The sequence below is a fragment of the Salmo salar genome, chromosome ssa24 (assembly GCF_905237065.1).
Source record: "Salmo salar chromosome ssa24, Ssal_v3.1, whole genome shotgun sequence".
Taxonomy (NCBI): Eukaryota; Metazoa; Chordata; class Actinopteri; order Salmoniformes; family Salmonidae; genus Salmo; species Salmo salar.
The window spans coordinates 49065847-49070836 of NC_059465.1; the positions used below are offsets into that span (position 1 = coordinate 49065847).

At 42.8% G+C, this 4990-nt stretch overlaps 1 long non-coding RNA gene across 1 annotated transcript; it reads right to left on the minus strand.

Annotated features, from left to right (window-relative positions):
- Positions 1 to 551: 551 nt before the first annotated feature.
- LOC106598787 (uncharacterized) lies at positions 552 to 2451 on the minus strand. The gene is made up of 2 exons (XR_006761828.1): positions 1997 to 2451; positions 552 to 1577 (listed from the first exon to the last, which is right to left on the minus strand). It is a non-coding gene; the product is annotated as an uncharacterized lncRNA (long non-coding RNA).
- Positions 2452 to 4990: the final 2539 nt, after the last annotated feature.

The following is a 4990-nucleotide window of genomic DNA, read 5'->3' on the forward strand; positions in this document are numbered from 1 at the left end:
TGAATTAATATATTTCAACATGGTTTGTTGTTTCTCTGACAGGTGAGGAGAGTAGTTAATGATGGGGAAGTAAATGGTTGCATTGGGATACATCACTGTTGCTTTACTGTGGAGTGATTGCAGTTGTCCTATGGGTGTTTGTTTCTGTGTTTGATCTTTGTTGTTCAGGCCCAGAGACAGCACAACCACCTTGGTGTTAGGATTTGGGGTAGATTTTGCCAATACCCCAGTAATGTGGTGGAACTGTGCTCCAGGATAACTGTCAATTTGGATGTGTTTGTACGGATGGTAGGGTATTCTTTTCAAGTTTGAATCTCCAATGATGGCAATCGGTTTGAGAGATTTTATTTTCCAGTCATACATTTTTCTATTGGTCATATCATGTCTAGTTGGCTGGTACAAGAATGGGGGGGTGGCTGGGGATGTTGGGGTAGAGTGTCTAGGTGAAGGCAGAGGGGAGAGTCTCACAGTTGGCTCTGAAAGAACCCTATTTTTTGGAGACAGACTAAGTGGGGTGGGTAAGAGGTATCTGGTGTGTGGAGAGGTAAGTATTGGGGAAGGTTCAGACAGGAAACTGTTGGGATTGATTTTCCCTTTGTTTTCTCCCATCATCACAACTTTTTCCACCTTTACTCCTCTTTCCATAATCACCGCCTCAGCAGGGTTAGGGTGTATATTTGGTTGAGCCTCTGTGGGAGCAAGAGTGGAAATGTTAGTTTCTGACCCAGAGAGGTCAGAAATGTTTAGATCGGATTGAATCGCTACATTGCTGATAATTGGTGTTTGGGGTGATTGTGCGGTCTCCATTGCTCTAGTCAATGTGGGGGCACTCCAGGAGTCAAGTTGGCTGCAGGGTCTGTGTATCACCTGCGCCTGGACTGTGATGGTCTTGGTCTGGGCTATGGTGTGCTTTGTCTGTACCATAATTGACTGGAGAGTGGGAAATTCTTCCTCTCTAAGTTCAAAGTCTACTATGAATTCATCAAGGTCAGGTGGTGGGGAAGTGAACTGGGGGTAGGCAAGAGTGACCCTATTGGGAGTTGGGGAGGGTATGGGCGGTATGTTATCTGGAGCCTTAATCAATGTCGAAGCTACGGGTATGGAAACAGTTCCCCTTGAGGGCAAAACCAAACCTGGAGAAGATATTGGTTTGTTACTGACAGACCTAGGAGACAAAGTTGGTGCTTTAATAGCTCCAAGTCTCGGTGCTGGTCGTTGTACCCTTACTAAGGGGGATTGAGTCAGCCTGGATGCCAGAGTGGATGGTAGTGTCTCGGCTAGGACGTGTGGGGAAGACCCTAAAGTTGGTAAGCTTGTCTTGGCTCTGGCTGTGGGACGTGAGGCTGAGGCTGGAGTAGATCGTCTGGCCTGAACTAAAACTGGGTTATTTTCAGTCTCGGGGGTTGTGATAGGAGAAAGGGAATGAACCCTGGTTACTGGTTCTGAAGCACTAGTGGATGGTGGGTCCTCTAACAGTGATTGCACTATGGGGACTGTACTGTCACGTAATTTGTGCTTGTACCTGTGTTGGGCCCAACGAACTGCTGTCTGGAAGGCACTATTGTTAAACGGAAAGCCTGTAGGGGATAGAGTGTTTAGTATTGCCTGGTAATGTTCATGCAAGATATGCATATTTGCTGACATCCAATTTTTTGTATTATCAGCTACTTTCTGCTTTGTCTCTATGTTGGGGGATGATGGTTTAATAAAGTCTGTGAGTTTAGTGACCTGTTTCATCATCCCCGCTGGAAATGTCTGAGTGTTGAGTGCATGTTCAATGATTTGTTTGTGGTGTATAGCTTGTATCAGTTTGAAGTAGGTTTTAGTTGTGTGTTGAGTGGAAGGTGTGTTAGGCCTTATGTGTTGTACTGTAATGTGGGTGTTTGTCTCTCCCTCCTGCGGAAGGGTGTTCAAAACAGTGAATCCATTGCTAAGCATATTTAACCCAGCTAATGTTCAGTCACATACAAGATGGTGGTTGTTGAATTATGCTTACCGCCTTCTGTGGGTGATAGAGCCTGAAAAGAGGGGTATTAGCCCAGGTGGATGTTACAACCAATTTGACTGTTATACCGTTGAAGTGGTGGATTCCTTTAAAGTTTTATGGATTCATTATCCTTTTTGTGTCGGCTGGGAGCGACCCAGGTAGCTTATGTTGTTCGTTGTCTTCTTGTCTTCTTAATTTCTGGATTGTCTTTTTAGGTTTTCAGTTGTTGGTTCTTCAGTTGTCTTCGGTTGTTAGTTCTTAAGTTGTATCTTGTTTCCTCCCAATAGCTGGATTAAAATGTACCTTTATTATTAAAAGAATATAATACAAATTTTCAAAAAGCAAATTTCAATGAATTCACTGTGTCAAACGAAAAGGGAAAAAAAGCCTGACGTTTCGCATGTATAATGCTTCTTCAGAGGCTAAGGAGAGCTGTCTTTGAGGAAGGGATATAAATCCCATTTGAAAGGGAAGGGGGGGGGGGTTTTGGGGGTGGGGGGGGTTCTCAACCAATTACACGCAGGCTATTGGTTCATATTGGCCTCTGTTATTCTTTTTGGAAGAATGATATGTCCTAATTCTAATGTGTCCTAGTCTGATTGGATCTTAAGTAAGTGTTTGCTAGTATGCTAGGTTGAGAGGGCATAGGTCAAGAATGTTTAGGCTGATGTGTCAATGTCTGATTGGTCCTAGGCTGATATTAGCTAGTATGATAGGTTGAGAGTCCAAGGGAACCCAGTAATATCAAAAATAGAGGGGAAAATAGAGTAAAACTCTACATAAAGGAAAAATAAGAGAGAGAAAAAAAAGGAGGGGGAGGGGGAGACATTAAAGTCAATATATATTGTAAGAACAATGATTCTCTCCCATCCAATCTGGGTATTGTGAGAAAGCACACCATTGTTCTTTTTTAAGGATCTATTTAAGATAATCAAAAAGTTCTAAAATTGAAAAATAAGAGTTATCCTGCGATAGGATAGAATGTACCTGCATAGAAGGGAAATCTGTCTAGAAAGGAATCATAAAATGCACTAAAATGCCTGCCGAATCTACCTGGGTTCTAGTGGGTGCGGTTATGTAAATCTGTGTAGGTGTTGCATCATGGGTCTGTCTATACGGAGGGAAAAACCATGAATGGAATCCATGTCTTTGTCCGTGACTACCATCAGGAGGGGTACTTGCTAGGTTGTAAAAAACAGCAGCAATCAACCAGAAAGCCAGAAAACTGTTAAAAAAAGTTAATAAAATAAATAAGATTTGTATCATTCCAGTCAAAATGTATCCCTACAGAAGCTTGTTAGTAAGTCAGCTTTCTGGAGTGCAATGTTTCCTTTATCATGAGCGAATGGTAAATGTATGTTTGATCTTGCCAATAGGTGGAGCTTTGTGTATTGAATATATATAAGAAAAATCTACAGGATAAAAAAGCTTAAAACTTTGATTTCTGTAGAGTCTGAAGCAAAGAATTCACCAAGAGTTTGTCCTTAAAGTAACCGTAGAGGGGTGGACAGAAAATGTATGAAGTAAAACTGTGACAATAAAACATGCAATAAGAGTTGTACTGATTATTCTGCGGGGTCCCGGGCCGATAAGTGGGAGCGATGGCACTGGCTAGGTTAGGTTTAAGAGGGTTTATGTTTGTGTTGGTGTTAAACCTTAGGTTGCACGGGCCTATTGCACCCCCTACCGGTCCGGAGAAAGTGGGAGGGCATGAGAGACTGAGCGCTCCGAGGGGCCATCCACAACAATTCAAAAGTAGGAGGAGGACAATCATCCAAAAACCACCTGGGAGTAAAATGTTTAACCTTAAACCAAATTTCATATAAAATCACATTAAAACATGCATACCAGATCAATAGGCAACTAAAAAGAAAAATTGGATTTCCTTTAAAAGTTGAATAAATAATCAAGTAAATAAGATGAAGGAATCACCTGTCATGTTAAAATGTATAATATAATAAAACTCAGCACCAAATACAAAAAAAGACACCACCAGGTTCAGCAATCAAATGCTTCTTTCTTATTATTTTAACCTCCTCCTCGTTCCAGTGGTCCCTCCAGCCCTCTTAATTAGCTCCCCACCCCCTCCCACTATTAGTGTTTTCTATCATTCCTTAATGTTCATGCCCAGTGGAGCCAAAGTATTAAGTTTTGAAATCCACCTGGATTCGGCCGCTTTCCTCTGGCCTGTGGTCCAGGTGGATTTCATCTCCAGACCGGTAATACGGAGGGAGGTGGTTGGATGGGTTTGAAAGTGTTGGACCAGGTGTGTTTGTAAAATGTTTTTTACAATTGTGTAGAGGTGCTGTTTGAGGCGTGTCAAGACTGTGTGACCGGTTTCTCCTATATAAATGTTATGGCATAGTGTGCATGTTATGGCATAGACAATATTAGTGCTTTGAATGGTCATCAGTTGTGAGATAGGACTGGAGGTTTGTGCATGTGGATTTTGAATGTGCGAAAGTTGTCTATAATACTGTTGTTCAATGGGTAGTTTAGGAGTGGGTTTATTGGAAAATTTTGCAAAAATTAAGAGATCCCTTAAGTTGGGGTTTCTGCGGAAAGCTGATATGGGTCTGAATTCCTGAAGTGGGGGAAATGTGCGTTGTGTTTGGGTGAAAGCGGCTTTCAGTCTGGAGTGAAGGAGTCTGTTTACGTCAGAGAAGGTGCTGATAATGGGTATAATGTGGGGTTCTGTGTCTGTTGGGGGAGTGGGAGCAGGGGGTCTGGGAAAGGTCTGAGGGTGGAGGACAGGGATAGGATGGGGGGGATAGGGATACGGACCCAGAATCGGGAAAGGGATAAGGATGGGTGTGGGCTGTTCGCCCAGGTCAGGAGTCAGTACCAGGTCCAGAGTTCTAGCGGGAGCGTTATGAAGGTTAAGGTTATGGTTAGGGTTAGGGTTAGGGTTAAGGTTAGGGTTAAGGTTAGGGTTAAGGTTAAGGTTAAGGTTAAGGTTAAGGTCAGGGTTAAGGTCAGGGTTAAGGTCAGGGTTAGGGTTAG